General features: G+C 41.6%; 2 long non-coding RNA genes across 3 annotated transcripts in view; one reads left to right on the forward strand and one right to left on the reverse strand.

Annotated features, from left to right (window-relative positions):
* Window positions 1-7,631: 7,631 nt before the first annotated feature.
* LOC109324266 overlaps window positions 7,632-16,708 on the reverse strand; it is a 13,625-nt gene continuing 4,548 nt past the window's right edge. Inside the window, exons 2-4 of one of the 2 annotated variants that reach the window (XR_002104889.1) lie at window positions 13,668-13,795; window positions 11,444-11,547; window positions 7,632-9,490 (exon numbers count right to left, since the gene is read on the reverse strand). This is a non-coding gene — a long non-coding RNA (uncharacterized LOC109324266). Of the gene's footprint in view, window positions 9,491-11,443; window positions 11,548-13,667; window positions 15,909-16,708 lie in introns of those variants that run through there. The other variant, XR_002104888.1, reaches the window with a different exon arrangement.
* The window catches only part of LOC109324267, a 10,120-nt gene continuing 3,798 nt past the window's right edge, over window positions 10,387-16,708 (forward strand). The window contains exons 1-2 of the long non-coding RNA XR_002104890.1: window positions 10,387-10,398; window positions 10,742-10,752. This is a non-coding gene — a long non-coding RNA (uncharacterized LOC109324267). The remainder of the gene's footprint in view (window positions 10,399-10,741; window positions 10,753-16,708) is intronic.

Consider the following 16,708-nt stretch of genomic DNA (forward strand, 5'->3'; position numbering starts at 1 on the left):
GAATGCAATGGTCTCTTGAGTCCTTGCATCTGCATTTAAGGTGATTATTTTTCAGTTTTCTGAAGGAAGTTCATTCCAATAATTTGCTTGAAGTGAATTACAGGTCCTTTTGGTTATACACAGGTATTGTAGTGAACTGCCCTTTTATGTTAACCTTGCGGGCATATAACATTTTCTGCTTAGGAAAGATGACATCAACTGTTTTAACTGGATCCTTTCCAACTCTTGGAAAATAGGAATTTACAATACAAACACCAAAGCACCCTTAATTAAGCCATAGGGGATGCTGCTGTAATCACAACAGATTTGTTAGCTTGCAAAGTGTCAACAGGAAGAAGAGTCTGTAAAGGTGCTCAGGTCAGCTGCTGATGCAGTAGAACATGCAGAGAGCATCCTATATTTTGTATTTCACAGGACAGCAAAACACAATGCAATATTGCAGTCTTTACCTCCACTGGGCAGACAAGGGCAGAAAATTCCTAGGTAACGATTGCCTGGTTGATTCTGCCTCTTCCAATACCCTTAAGCACCCAGAACTATGATTTAGCTGTTAAGATGACTGAAGAAGAGACTTGAATTCCTTCCTTCCTTCCTTTCTCTCTTTCCCCAAACCAAAGCTAAACCAAAAAATAGCTGACTGAGCCCACCAAGCAATTAACCCATATTGGATCAGTAAACTGGGTGAGGTTGTACAAAGGTATTATGCCAGAAGTAAAGTCTTAGATTGATCAAAAGGTCTGGAATTCAGCTGGAGCATCTGTTGATGAAGGGGAAAAGATGCTGCCAGAAATACCGGTTTGGCATTGCCAACCATTGCCTAAACCTATGATTACTTTAAAAAACCCAAAACCTTGCTTCTTTCTTTTGGTGCTGCTCCACATACAACTGATCATTCAGCCTGTGCGAAATGGCTGATATTCACTTTGGATTCAGATTCGGTCGATTCAGAGGACAGTGATTTGATTTGGTGATTCCAGTCACTGTCTGAATTGATTCAGCTGAATCTAATTCAGAGATTTGGCCGCTGCCAAATCAGCCGAATCTCCGAATCACACAGGGCACATCCCCTACCTGCTCTCTCAGCCCCGCCTGACCCCAGCTCCTGGCTCTTTGAGAAAAAAAGCCCCCATTCACTGGCTGCTGCCAGGTGCGGGGGGTGATCACTGCTCCTCCCCAGTGCCCCACACCATGTGGGAGGCTCTGGGACCCTCAGCTCCTGCCTGGTCTCCCAGCCCCCCCATGGCTGCCTCGCCTGCCCCAACTCCCGGCCCTTAAAAAAAAAAGTCCTGACTCACCAGATCCTGCCAGGCAGGTGTGGGGGGGGTGTTCTCCACTGCCTCCCCGCACTGCCCCTTGCTGCATGGGGAGCTCTGCCACAAGCTTCCAGAAGCCCTGAGGCCACTGCGGTAGCCAGTGAGTGCAGGCTCTTTTGTTCTTCTTTTTTTTTTTAAAGGGTCAGGAGCCGGGGTGGGAGGGGCATCCATGGGGAGGGCTGGGAGAGCAGGTGGAGGGGCATTTGGGGGGCTGGGGGGAGCAGGCAGGGGATGGGACCTGGCAGGGGTCCCCCCATGGACCCCTCCCCCCTCCTCGGTCTTCCCTCCCTCATCCCCTACTTACCAGCATGGAGTCTGGGTCCAGCTGTCTGCTTCAGTGAGCAGGGACTGCCTGAATTGCTGAAGCTCTCCAAATCTTTTCTGAATTGACTTGGAGAGCTTCAAATTGATTCAGACATTTTAATTGGTCCCCTGATTCAATTCAGATTTGGAGATTCGGCCACTGAATTGGGCCAAATCTCCTCCAAATCGAAATAGTACCCAAAGCTTTGCACAGCCCTACTGAGCATACAAGAATGGTAACCGCATGGGTTTAGTTAAGGGATGATCAATTCTTTCATTTACAGAGAGTTTTATGGGGCAAACTTGAAGTCTCATACAAACAGTAATTAAATGGGACTCACAACATCCTGCAACGTATGTGAGTATTTATTTCCTCATTTATAAGTACAATAATTAATCTTTATAAAGCTTACAAATTTTATAGCATGTTTCATCTAGGATGTTTACGCTAGGTATTTAAACAGGTATTTTTTTCTTAGCTGCAGTAAACCAGGCCTACAAAAGTTAAGTCACCTGTCAATGGGCACAAAATGAGTCAGCAAAGAGTAGACCTTACAACATGTGACTTCTAAACTAATGCTGTAGTTCCTAGGAATACATTCTTTTTATGTATTGCTTCTACTTTACTCTGTACTTCCAGTTCGCTGTTAACTTTCACTTGTGTCACTCATTTTAGATCCAAACAGACCAAGGAGCCATACAAATCTTTGCCATCTCACTACCTGATACAGAAAATTAACAAGATCAGAAATATATTGAATATTTATTTTGAAAGGTGGTTCCTCAAGAAGACCACCTTTTTTATTTTTATGATTGTATAAGTCAAAACCACAAGCCTAAACCATCTGGAAATCAATAGCCAGTCAGTACTTATCCTGGACACCTTCAGTCACATGCCTTTGGTGAAATGCATAGTTCAATAAACAAGCTGCCCAATTCTATTCCATCATCCGTTTACCAGCTGATAAGAGGTATAACCTCTTTAAAGACCACATTGCTATAATTCAATCTTGAGGTGGCAAAGACATAGGCCACAGCTGCAAGATCTTCATTCAAAAGAAATAGTTACAATTTTCTGAACAGATATAAATAAGAAAAAGATCTTCCTGACACTGGTGCTATATGATCATTGATCATCTGAAGATTCAATGGTAATTGTAACATATTTTTATTATTCCTACCATTTTCAAACACTTGAGAGGTAAACATGCTTTGGTGACTGAGCCATATATAGCTGGCAGTAGAAGTGCATGCTGTAGGGACCAGAGACTTATAGAGTCATAGAAAATGAGGGTTGGAAGGGACCTCAAGAGGTCACATCTAGTCCAACCCCTGCTCAAGCAGGACCAGCCCCTACTGCATCATCCCAGCCAAGGCTTTGTCTAGCCAGTTTTTGAAAACCAAGAATGGAGCTTCCACCATCTCACTGGTAGTAGAATCCAAGTTCAATGGCTTTTGAAATCCAAGTTCAATGGCTTACTCTACTTTAGACTTCAGAATGACCTTAGGCAAGTTTCTTCACTTCTTTGTATGTTCCTGCCCCCTAGAGGTGCTGTGAAGGTAAGTTGTGAGGCACTTGGTTCAGATGGTAATGGGATCATAGACAGTATGAGGTTGCTGTAACAAACCCTCCTCAGGTAAACCGCACTTTAAAAAATCCTAACAGCATAAATCAATTGTCTTCCATGTTATGTCCTCTATTTTTATAAAAAGTCTTTTTTTAAATGAACTTTTCTCCTGACCCCATGAGGTCTGTTCTAGGTACTAATGAAATGAGGTTATACCTCATAAATGGTAGGGGCAGAGGGAATCCTTGCCATGTCTTCTGGCTGTTTTCCCCATACACCAGCATCAGCTCTGCTTAATCATGTATCAAGCTTCAGGCAGCTAATTTACATTTTCACATCTGCCTTGCCCAGAGAGCAGATCAGGCATTCATCAGCATTGCCTGTATGTGATGAGACACTTTTTTAGTTGCTTTTTCAGATTTCTAAAATACATTGTTAGGTGCTGATATAATGCTCTGCGCTTTCATCTCAGGAAGTAAACATTGCACAAAATCATAAATCAAAAGAAATTGTCTATGGATACAAAGGTGTGGGTGCCAGAGGTATACTGAAAACATAGCAACCCATCCCTCCTTTTCTCCAACATCCAACGGCCTTGTATGCAGAGTGTAAGGCTCTTTTGGGATGATATGTGACTTTCCAACAATAATATCTAGGAATACCTAGAAACAAGGAGGATTCCAGCTCTGGCTACCTATACTCAGCTGGAGTGTTTAGTAGCATCTCTAGAGCAGAACGGTATCAGCAGGAGCACCTGATCTTTCCTAAATTAAAAAAATACAGTTGAATTAGGCTTAGATTAGTACCTAGATGGTTATTAATTTAAAGCAACCTTATAAAACCATTATGGATGACTGAAAATTGAAAAATGAAGTAAAAAACCCATAAATATTGGAAAAGTGAGGATATTGTAATAATAGGATTAAAAAAGGAAATCTCAGGAAATCAAGGAATATTATAAAAAGGTTCCATCACAAATGCCCAAACTTTCTGAACTGGAGCCCCAGTCAGAGGGCAGAGTAGAAGCCCCAGTGAGGGGGCGAGGTATTGGACACAATGAGGGGGCAGGGTGAAAGTGTTAGGCTGCATAGAGTAGGGTCCGTGGGGCGGGGCTGAAGGACTGTGCATAGGTTGGCCAGAGTAGAGACTTAGTAAGGGGCAGAGACCAAATGAGTCCAGTGTGGATGGAATAGTGGACCTAGGATGGGTTCAGAGTGACTATGTGGCCAAGAAGCCCAGAGAGTGAGGACAGTGTTTGGAGGGGCCCAAGAAGGTGGGCCCATATTGGGGAGAGGGCTAGCTGCTCAAAACCTAGCCAGAAAAACCTTGGCTAGCCCATGCTGGGACCAGAACCAGAGCAGTCAAAAGGCAAGGACACCCTCTGCGAGGATGGCCAGAGCCTGGAGTTCCAACTGGTCTAGAGGCGAGGCCAGATCCTGTGAGGCCAAAGGTCCCAGAGTGAGCCACTGATGAGTGGGAAAGAGGTCTAGTGAGTTTTGCAGCCCAGAATAAAGGCAGAGATTGGGTCGCGTGAGCAGGAGAGATCCAGGTTAGGTCTGAACATTAGGCTGGCATATAGTTAGGCCCAGTATGGGGCTGAAGCCATGTAGTGATGCCATCTGCAAGGCATGGGACACAGTGCCATGTATTATGCTGTTCGCATTGGGCATTAAATGGGTAGCCCCCCACTTAAAAACAACTTACGAGTTGCATCAAAAGCATGACAGGCAAGGCAGATGGGCAGACTGCTCTAGACAGGTGGGTGGGCCAATGATTGGACTGACCTTGAGACAGCCCCGTCACAGCCCACATCACCCACCTAGTCCATGGAGCGAGAATGTTGAGCAGCACTGGCATAAAACAACTCTGCTCTTTAACAAGAAAAGTTTCTAGTTCGTAAGACAATTATGTGGAAGAATTAAGGTTTATCCAGTTAAGTCTGACCCTTAGGGCACCTTGTAATCTCTGAGCTTGATTACTATTTTGATTATTAGTCATTTTATCAAACTTTTTAGATACAGATGACAGTGGTAAGCTGTTTCCTCTTTCTATGGCTGTGGGCAAACAAACCAAAGACATGGCTTTTTCAGTGCATTAGTTATGCTAAGACTGGGAGTGAGGAAAATAAATAAATTGCTTCTAACTGATAGCCATCCATTCTTGCCTGAAGAGTAGGTGAATATATCCAGATACATGTATAGAGATATGTCATAAATTCCCTGAGAATACAGCAATCAAGGCATTTCATGATCTGCCTGTTATAGCCAAAAAAAAGAAAGAAAGACCAGAGTAGAAAGGGGATGGGGGAGGGTTCTCTCGAGAGGAAAAAATGAAAAAATCAGTGAGTTATAAGGAGTCAAGTTCTCAGGTAATTCATATAGCTTGTCTTTTTGTTTCGGCTGACTTTTGCAGTGATTGGATGGGGCTGCTAAATTAGTGGCTCAAGTGTTTCCAGAGATTGAGACTTGGTGAGAGAGAGGCTTTAAGATGGGTTATAAAAGATCTCTCTAAAAATAGTGAAGGAAACTAGAAGCAAAGTTGGACTGCCTAAGTCTTGTCAGGATGTGAAAAAGGAAAAAAATCAGAGCTTTTCCCCCACTAGCACTGCTGTTCCCTTTGAACAGATAAAATGTTTTGAGATAACCAGCCTCCTCTCTGTATATTTCTACACCCTGAGCCTGCCTGCCTGTAGGATTTCATTTCATGTTACCCCTTTCTGCTGTTATTTTTGCTCACTCAGATCAGAATGAAATAGCCATGTTAGTCTGAAGTCAGGCAGAAGGCAGGGTAAATGGGTGCACATTCAAATACAATGCCTGAGAGCAATAAACTTACTGCTTCAAATTAATTGCACATGCCGATGCACCCTCAGAGATGTATAGTGTAAACTTTCTTCATCAGATGCTGCGCATCAGCCACTCTCCCTGTGGACCTTCATGTAATACTCCTAAATGAAGACAAGGGGATGATACCCTGCATTGTTTCACACACCTTGCTAAAGAGGCAAGGATTTCTTAGGCTGATATCTTGGATTGATCCAACTGCCTAGTTGGGATAGAAATAGATAAGCTTTAGAAAGCAAGCCATTCTTCATCAGGTCTGAGCAGTGAAAGCCAGCACAGCATAGTAAGAAACCAGTTGTAAGGAGGTAGGGGGGCAAGAAGTTCCCAGGGATAACTAGCAAACAATTAGCAGAAGAAAAGAAGCTGATTACTGGGAAATCAAGACCTATCAAAAGGGAGGAGGTCTTTCTTACCTTTTATGTGTGGGGAGAATTCAGGGATCAGGTAGGTTATAATCAGCCATAAAACCAATATCACTGTTAATTAAGTCCTTGGTTAAGAACCAGGGGCTCATATAACCTACCTGATCTCTCTGAAAACTGGCCCTTAACTGAACTGTGTATGAGAATTCAGTCTCTCTAAATAACAGAGAGTACATTTTCTGGCAGGTGTCTTAAAAAAAGCCCATTCTACATACACTTAGTTTTGTTTCTTATAACATTAGAAACACACTTTTAATATTTCAATTTTAATTTTTGATAATTTAAAGTCAATGGAAAATGAGAGTGTTTGGCATCTCCAACAAGTAGGCCATATTTAGGTCTATATATTGAATCAATAGGCATTTATACATGTGCTCTGGGAGTGGCGGGAGGTGGGGGGCACCTTTAATTGGAGCAGCTTTGAGAGCCACTCTAATTAAAGTGCCGAGAGCATCATGTGTATTAGCATCCCTGTGCTGAAAAATGGTGGCGGGGGCACTTCAACTACAGCTTGTCGAATGAGAGTTAGTTAAAGTGCCCCTGCATCTATTTTTCAGTGTGGGAACGCTAATACACATGATGGTGGAGTCTGTTAGAGTGCGGTAATTACCACATTCCAGTAGACACGATAAATTGAGTTTGCTCCATCACTCTGTAATTACAGTGTATCGGAGCTGCCTCGCTGCATGTGTATAGGTGCCTAATGTGCCTAAATTTGGGCACCATGCTTGGTGCAAGATAGTATTCAAGTTGAATGCATTGAAGCATGTTGCCTAAATTTAGGATGAAAAAGCTCAGGAATATCCACTGGACCCAATATTCATTTCTTAAATTTTATCGAAGAAATAACAACATTTCAGAGCAATGAGATAGTTTCTGTATCCTCATTAGGATCAAAGAAGTTGTAATCCAAACCCTGATCCTGCAAACTTTTAATGCATATTTATAACTTTAAATATCATCCAACTGAAGTTAAGCACATAAGTGATAGTAGGACTGGGATGTCTGTATTCAGGACACACATCCTGGTGTATCTGTTTGACATTTAGAACAAAATGCTGTAGTCTGGGAGACTAGGTTTGTAATCCAAAAGAGAAGATATTTATCAAAGGGACAGAGAGAGAGAGAAATATGTGCTGCTTTAAATGGAGGAGAATTTGCAAATTAAGGACTTCATAAAGATATGTTTTCCCAACAGGTTTATTCATTTTGTCATTTAGGTATTTTCTCTGATAAGACATTTTTATTAAACTGATGCTTCTGAAAGTACTCAAAGCCTTGGGACTGTAAATTATCACTACAGCATCTGAAAATCCCTTTCTATATCAAGATATTTGGAAGTTGTTTTTTTGCCTGTCCTTGCAGCCATGACTCAAGATGCTGTCTGATGGTGTAATGTATTGTTTGTTTGTGTTCATTGTGCGGTTATATAACAGATTCTTTATTATTAAGGTAAATTATATAATGGCATGCAGATTGCAGCTACACAAGCTGTCTTGCTCAGGGCCCGGCTAATAACGACAGACTGTTTTTCAAAGGATTTGACTAATTGAATCACTTTTTAGTCATTAAAATCCTCACCTACACATATGCTTTGCTTAAAATTTAACGGAGGTGTGAATTTAAGATGGGTCCCAGGTGGTTTATCTAATTTTTATATTATCATTGTTTTATTATCATCCAGAGTTATAGGAATTTGAATAGACAGCTAGAACTATAGGTAGAAGCTTGGCTGAAGTCAATGCATGTTTTACCATTGACTTCAGTGGAGCCAGAAGTCTACACCCCAAAGAGTTTCATTTAGGATGGACAAAACTGCAGGAGTTGATGAGATAAGGGTTATACAGTAGAAGATCACAAGGCAGTTGAGTTTTGTGCTGCACCAACAGTGTTAACTCTCTCTCTAAGGCTTAGATTTTAATTATGTTGGAGCAAGGTCAGTGTTGGAGAGAGTGAGTCAAAGGGTGTCATGAAAATAACTTAAAACTCACGCTATGGCAAAGGCATTAAAAAGTAGCCTACTTCAGCTCTAATGTCCAATCGAGCAAACAGTTACCTAGTGGCTTAATATTAAATACATGAGAGGTCTTAATGAGCAGGATTGAGGCCTAACATGCAGATAGGACTGAGAAACCTTTGAACTAGGTGTATATCTCAGACAGTGAAACAAAAGTGGGAAGGACATATTTTTAAATAGCAAAATAAGGCTGTTTTCTGCTTCCTGTAAAACCGTGAGATGAAAAGGTTTTAAAGAGATCCCCGTTAGACCAGCGAAAGGGAATGAGTATGCAGAGTGATAACCTTGCCTTGCGTTGCCTGGTAAATGGGTGGCTAAAGTAGCCTTGACCTCCTTGAAACAAAATTTGCAGTTCATTCATTTCCTTTTATTTTTCATTCCCTACCTGACTGATTACATGCGATGCCTCATAATTGGGTTTGAAATTGAAATAATTTCCAAATGCTGTTGTTAGACACCAGAACAAAGGACTCTTTATGATGAAAAAGAGCGGTGGGCTGTCTAGTCCAAGAAGTGGCCCCACGGCGACCCCAGGGAGAGGAATTGGTAACACCTTCCATCGCTTCCAGAAGTGAGAGAATAAAGGTAATTGCATGGGCTGTTTTTTGCTCAAGAAGGCCTCGAGAAGGCAACAGTAACAGCAGATGAGGAGAGATGAGGCCCAGGACATGGCAAAATGGACTTTCTGTTTCTCAAGAACAGGTTCTGAAATCCCTGATGGGTTCCTGATAGGTTAATTCAACATTGTTAGTCAGATTAGTTTGTAGGCTGGTTATAAGTATTTATAATTCTGTTATATAAAGGTTGCTTGTTCTCTGGTGTTTTGAAGTTTGACTGGGAATGGAAGATGCACGACCTTTCAAGAGCCTCGTGTGATGTAACGCAGAGGCTTGTTGAGTAACTCAAAGGCATTTGGAGCTGAGACACTGAAGGAAGCAGACCTCTGTTGAGCATCTTCTCTCATACCAATTACAGATCACCATCGTGGCCCATCCCAGCTGTTCAGAGGAGTGTTCAAGGAAACCTGCCAATGCAAAATTAAGGGTTTTTTTTTAATTAAGTTATTAAAAAAACCCTGCCCATAGGGAAATTGCTACCTAGCCTGCCTAGCTGAGAACAAGATTTCACCTCCTTCACATCAAAGGCTACACCAGTCTGCAAGGACTCCCTTTGACTTTGGTAGGGATTATATTCAGAATCGAGGATTCTTCAGAGTAGAGACGCCAGATTCTGGTCCTTAGCAGCTCCTGACACGTATGTGCTTTCTAGCCTTTTTTTTTTTTTTTAAATGTCTACGGAATACAATTGTGGATGTTTCCAACATACCTGATCCTTTATGAGTTCTGTTTTCTTTTCTAAGTGCCTTGGAAGGTTTTGTCATGGACCCACTGATTGCCATCTAGATGTTTATGCAAGGGAACACCATTTACTTCCTCTTTTCCATTCATTATTTTGCACATTGTTGTCCTGACATTGAGATTAGGTTTGGCCCTGATGGCCGTAGTACTTTATTCAGTGCCTTGCTGCATGGAGTATTAGCCCTTGCCCTTTGGCACTCACTCGGTTAAGATCCATTAGCTGTTCTTACCTATGATTCATGTCACAAAGTCACTTAAAAGCTTTCAAGAGAGCAAGGCTGAGTTGCCCCAGTGCCATCTGTCGGGGCTGCCCTGTAGCATTCTGGAAATGGAAGTCATGAGTTTGGTGCCCCAGAATGATGTCGTAAGTGCATTTGCAGGTGTTGGAGCTTGTGGGGGGTAATGGGTACTTCAGATATTTCTGCACAACTCTGCATTATGCCATGATGACCTACCACTAGTGTTTTCTCTTCTCCATTTCCCTGATTATTCTAGCCCTCCTCTGCACCTTGAATTACTCTGAATTCAGTTTTCCTTTAACATGGGTGACAGGATTGGATGTAGTTTTATGGGAGTGCTAATTCCTGGGATTAGTTTAGGTACAGTTGATCCTACCTCAGGATAGAATGACAGATTAGATCAGTGATTCTCGATTAGGGAGACATGACACCCTGGGGTGCCTTGAGATCCTTTCAAGGGTGCCACATGATATTATCACTGTTAGGTGTGCTAACACGATTCACAAGATATACCCAGATATTTCAAATAGGAATCCATAGTGTTAAAACTTTCTGATCTGCTGTGATTTTTCTGAGTTCTTTGCAATAGAAGAATCCCTCTGTGCAGGAAATGCATGAGAACGGGGTGGGGGGGTTGTGATATCTTTTATTGGACCAACTATGTAGTTGAGAAAGAAGTTGGGAAAGGGGTCTGTACCTCCATTCCAAAAATGTTAGGGGTCCACAGGTTGCAAGCCACTGCTTTAAAGGAAGGACGCCTTGCTCCCAAAAGTTTATCTAGCCTCTCTCTCAGCTATACAGTTGATCCAATAAAAAATCCCATGAAAAGACCTGGCTCTATCATACAAAGAACCGTATGCATTATCTCCTCTCTGTAGAGGCTTAGAAAATACATCAAAGTCCTGAGGCTTCTCTGCAACCAGATGACTGAGACTATTCTTTGTAGTGGATTGGAGCCAGATCCATTTGTCATCTGACCTGGGGTCAAGTCAGGATATGTCATCGCCCCAAATGCTGTTTTCCATTTTTTTTGACCGTCACCCTCATTCTTATAAGGACCACCACTGTTGTGGAATCAACACTGACTACTGAACAGATGGAGGGCTTTTTGGCCTGGGATGTTTAAACTCAAAAGACCAAAGTATTCAAATCAAACAACCTTGACCTTTAATACAATGACAAATGTGCCATCCTTGTACATATTGAGGAAAACCTCTCAGCGGTGCTGGATCTCCTCACAAAAGCCTACCAAACTTTGGGCCTCTCTCAACATCAAGAAGACTAAAGTTTTTTATCAGCCTGCTCAGGGCATGAATGTGACCAGCCCCCTCAACTTCCCATTGAGGAAAGGCTGTGGAGGTAGATGAGCACCTCCCTTACCTCTGTAGCTACCTCTCTCAGAGGTGATTCACTGCAGGATTAATGAGGAGATCCATTTCAGGATCTGGGATTTTCTTCAGGTGTATTTTCATTGATTGTGATCCCTGGAAAGACACCAAGATCCAGGTTTACAACACAGTCATCATCCTCACTCTCCTCTACTGATGTGAAACATGGGAGACCTACCATTTGTCATCTCAAGAGCTTGGAGAGGTATCACCAATGATGCCTCTGGAAAGTCCTCTGCATTAAATGGGAAGATTGTTGTACAAATGCCAGTATTCTTGCTGATACCAGACTACCAGCACTGAGTCAGTGATCCTCAAGCACACTGAACCAGACATTGTGCGTAGATGCATACTGACTTTTAACACCCAAAACAAGTGCTCTATTCCCAGTTTGGTTGTAGCCTGAGATCTCGTGATGGCCAGAAGATCTCGTGATGGCCAGAAGAAATACAGCAAGGACACATTGAAGGAATACCTTAAGAAAATGGATGCTGACTTAAAGAGCTTGGAAGAGCTGGATACTAATCAACTGCAATAGCACCACAACCTCAACCAAGCAGCAGCCTGCTTCAAGGTAAAGCAACTTGCCCTCAAAGCAGAGAAGAGAGAGCAGAGGAAGAAGGAGAGACATTTCAGCCTACAGCCTGCTTTTCCCTGTGGAAAGGTCTGCAACTTCTGTGGACAGATCTGTGCCTCAGGGACTGGGCATTTAAATCACTTCAAGACCCATCAATAAGCTATGGTACAGATCATCCTTGAATGGAGGGATTGCTGTTGCCAGTGGGAGACTTATTAAAGGAATGGAGAAAATTGTTGAGTAAGGAAAGGAAAGGAGCTTGTGAACTTGTATTAGCTTAGCTCTCAGGGACCTATGAAAAATTCAGTGCTAACTCTGTGCTTCCCCGTGTTGTGCCCTCTCATGTTGCTGCAGCCTGAGTGTGCCATCCCTTTCTGATGTAAAAACTGCAGTGTGCAAGGGGATTAGGGTTTGCATGTAAGAAAAAAAGTTTGTGCTAATAATGATATGGCCCTTAAGTGGATCTGTGTAATGTTGTTTTATTATCTGAAAGTAATAACTGGCCAGGTATGGTTGTATATGATTAACTGGTACTGAAAGTGCTCAGACTTACAGACCTTTAAAGGTTTGTGAAATGTAGAACCATAAAACTGTCACCTGTCCAGCCTTAGGTTTCACAGTATTAATCTCCAAATTTCTCAGGTCCAGGAGACACAAGAGAGAAAAGGGGGGGGGGGGGAATACCCCTTTGTTTGGGAAACACAGATTAACAGAGAGCACAGGAACAATGCTTGACAGTTTGAATATTAGACCTGGAATGTAACTAGTGGCATAGTTAGATACATGAAAAGAGAAAGTCAAAGGGAGAAAATGAATGTAGATTTTCTGGTGGCTTAGTCTGTAGATGCAGAAACAAACTTCATCATTATTCATACTTTGTATTAACAAGTATATATTTGCTTATATTTACAGACAAAAACTCCATTTAAGTGGAGTTAAACTGTAGCTACTTATGAATAATTTAACCCAGACATCCTTGAATTATAGTTGCAGTAGTTTATTTACAAAAAAAGATTAAATAAAAACATTGATGGGAATTCTTATTTCTGTAGACCTTTTACAAAATCGCACATTGGTCAGGTCATTTAATGCAGGTATATGTTAACATGTACATAGGTATCACAGGTAATTAAATTTGAATCTCCCCATTTCTTGGCTTTTGGACATTTCTCATGCCCTTTATAACATAGTGGATGAGATATACAATTGGAAAATGCTAGGATTATAGTGCCCTAATTCTGGATTGATGTGGATTTTAAAAGCTGCAATGGTCTGTGGAAGAATTATTATACTTACGCAGAGATTTTTCCTAATTCTCCCCAAATATTTCCAATAATCTTTTCATTCTCTTCTTGAGAAAATTCCCCAGCAAACCAAACAAAAAGATTCTAACTTGCAGTTTATAAATCAAACAGATTTCTGATGTCATTACAAAGAAAAATGGGGAAAACCCCCCCTTAAAATCCCACTTTAAAGAGACACTAAGAAAACTGCCCTGCCTTTTAAGACCTTCATTTCTGATGAATGGCTTGTCTAATATCAATCTGTAATTAGGAGCTGTGCTCTCCCATAGCACTGTTGCAAGCAGTGGTAGATGAGTCATGACACATTTTGATAAAATCACAGATTTGTGATTCACTTGTGCATTTTTTTGCAAAATGATCTGTACTGCCTCCAGCTTTTAAGCTTCTTAATCATATAGTCTCCATAATAGTATCCTTGGAGGAAAAGAGACAGCTTTACGTTTTCTGCCAAGGTGCCAGACAGCTGAAAGAGGAGTAAACAGTTATGGTGCCTTCTGCAGGGGGGCTTGGCAGCGAGTTGGAGTCCAACACAAGGCATTTCCTGGAACTTGGGATGTCTGTGAACTAAAAAAAAAACCAGATTTACCCATAATATGCCCAAAGTCTCATAAATACACCAATCTTTAACTGATTTACAATTGGATGTCAAAGGGAACTATGAATATGATTCTTTGCTGTCCCTAGATATTTAGTGGCCTGTATGGTAGTTTCAGTTAACTATTTTTTTCTACATATTCATACCAAAAAAAAAAAAGATCACAACTACTAGTAGCATCAACTGAGATCTTTGCAAGTGGTCTCAACAAAGAAAGACAAGAACTACATGGAGTGTTTATAAGCTCTGTCTTTGTTCTTAGCAGGGTGTCTCTCCAGACAGGGTAAAAGCAGAGAGGATTGGGAAGCTTGTATTTTCACACAACCTACCAAGCATTGCTGATCCTGATGTATGCATGCAAAATCTGGACAGTGTACAAACGCCATGCTATGAAGCTGGGCCACTTTCACATGGGCTGTCTGAGGAAACTGATGAGGCTAAGATGGCAAGACAAACACTGAGGTTCTTACTCAAGCAGGTATTCCAAGCAGCCACGCTCTGTTGATGAAATCACAGTTGAGATGGGTAGGCCGTGTCAGCAGGATGTCAGATGAGCAACTGCCAAAGAAGATCCTTTATGGTGAGCTAAAGGAGGTCAGAAGAAACGCTTCAATGACCCCCTCAAGTCAGCCCTGAAACATTTCAACATTGACCTGAAGCCCTGAGAAGATCTCGCTCATAATCATTCCACCGGACGAAGCCTCCTCCCTACTGGAGCTACAGTCCACGAGCAGAGAAGGACTACTAAAGCAGAGCAGAACCACAAACAGCAGCATGTCCGCTGTTGATCAAGCAACCCAAAGCAGCATCTCTTGCTCAGTGTGCCATAGAGTGACAGTTCAAAGCACAAATTGGCCTGATCAGCCACTCGTGTTCAAAACTGATGTCATGGTCATCTTCCCATTCAAAGGATAAACAACTTGGCTCAAGAAGACTTGCCTGAAATGGTGTCAGTGACCAGCATTGAATCAAGAATGCTAAGAAATTCCTATGGAAAGCTCAGACTTTGTAAATATTTTTGCTCCAACAACTTAATGGGTGACCAATGCTGTGATTGCAAGTTTAAGAGTTAATCATTCTGTACTATCTGCAATGCTGGTTTTAATCCAGTAATGCTTTCTGTTAGAACAAAAGTCTTTCTTGTGCTTAAGCAAAGTGAGTAACAAGTAAGGGAAAAGGTAGGAATAGCTTTGATGACTAAAATGACCTGTATCTTTTAAGATTACATTAACAAAGATGATATTTGGGAGGGGAAAAAAATCCTTCAGCTATGCAATGTACTATGTTATCTAGGAGAAATTTGCTGTAGTCTTAATTAATTTGGTATTTGTTTTCAGGATAAGGAAGATGAAACAGATTAAAAGGAATCAGCTGTCTTAAAAGGAGGTATAATGGATAGCTGAACCATTACTGCCTACAATCTTATCAGTCAAGTTCATGGCCCTTTGCCATGGTCAAATATTCCAAATATATTATATAGAAAAAGAAATAATGCTGAAATTTAAACTTTCCACTGCCAAATTACATATCTGTAATTGTTTATAGTCATGTGAGGTCAAGCCTGGTCACTAAAAACAAAGGATCTTTGTATATAACTTTACTCTCTCATCACAGGGCTTTTAGTTTCCAAACTTTTGTAACACTCCCTGGTTTGAAAGTTTCTTTTTCAGCAGGATACTGTGTGCTCTTTTATAAACATGTCTCCATTAGTAAAGGAGACATGATGGGAATCACTACTCAGGGGCACATAATAGGGATAGATTTTATTTTAAAAAACAGTGTTTCTCTCTCAAACAGACATACTGTGTTGCTTTATGTTGGACGTTTTCAGGATTAATTGAATCGTACTTATGTAGGGTGAAGGGCTAATTGAGAATTTTAGAAATGATTACAAAATAAAATAGCCATTTTACCAGCTTTGTTTTCCTGAGAAAATCATGAAGCCTTTTGCAAAATTCTCACACGAGGCAAGGAGAATGCCGTTTTTGGAACAGATACAGCCCTGGAAGTCCTGCCATTCACGGGGCAGTCCAAAACTATTCCTATTTGCTCGATTCCATAGCAACAACACATAACTGACACGGGGGGAATACTGAACTGAGATTTTACTACTCAAACTGAGGATTTAGGCAAGTGTGTCCTGTTCAAAATACTTTATTTTCCAAAGAGCTTTATTTTCTAAAGTACTAGCTCCCTTTCAGAGGAGTGATGGAATTATCTTGGATTCCTTTTACAGTGAAACAATACTGCAGCACTGTTTCAAAACAAGGAGAAATCATTTAAAAACCACACCAGAAATTAACTCAAAGGCTCTTTTTGGATCGACAGTATTACATAGAATAAACTACACTTGAACATTTTTTTTCCTTAGGATGTAAAGCAGATTCTATTTCCTCCTTTTTCAGATGGGGAGAGAGTAGAGTAACCATTTTCTGCCCAAAGATATATATTCACTAAATGTGGAGTACTCACTAAATGTACCATAAAATAATAGTTAAGCCAGTAAGACTGTCATATTGTCTCCTATTACTTATATAAGTATACATGTTAACTCCTTGCTCCCTGGGAGGAGGCGGCTGCGTGGAGCCAGGCCGGGTCAAGCCCCCTCCCAGCCCCCCAGGGAGCCACGCGACTGGAGCCGCGCGAACAGGCTGCGCAAATAGGCGCTCGAGTTAGCGCGGAGTTTGCGCAGGGGAGGGCATGGGACCCTGCCTGCGACCCCCCCAGCCATAGCCAGCCCCAGCCGTAGCCAGCCTACCAGAGGCATGACACGGATGGGCA

This window comes from Crocodylus porosus, unplaced genomic scaffold (assembly GCF_001723895.1).
Source record: "Crocodylus porosus isolate Cpor-Errol unplaced genomic scaffold, CroPor_comp1, whole genome shotgun sequence".
Lineage (NCBI taxonomy): Eukaryota > Metazoa > Chordata > Crocodylia > Crocodylidae > Crocodylus > Crocodylus porosus.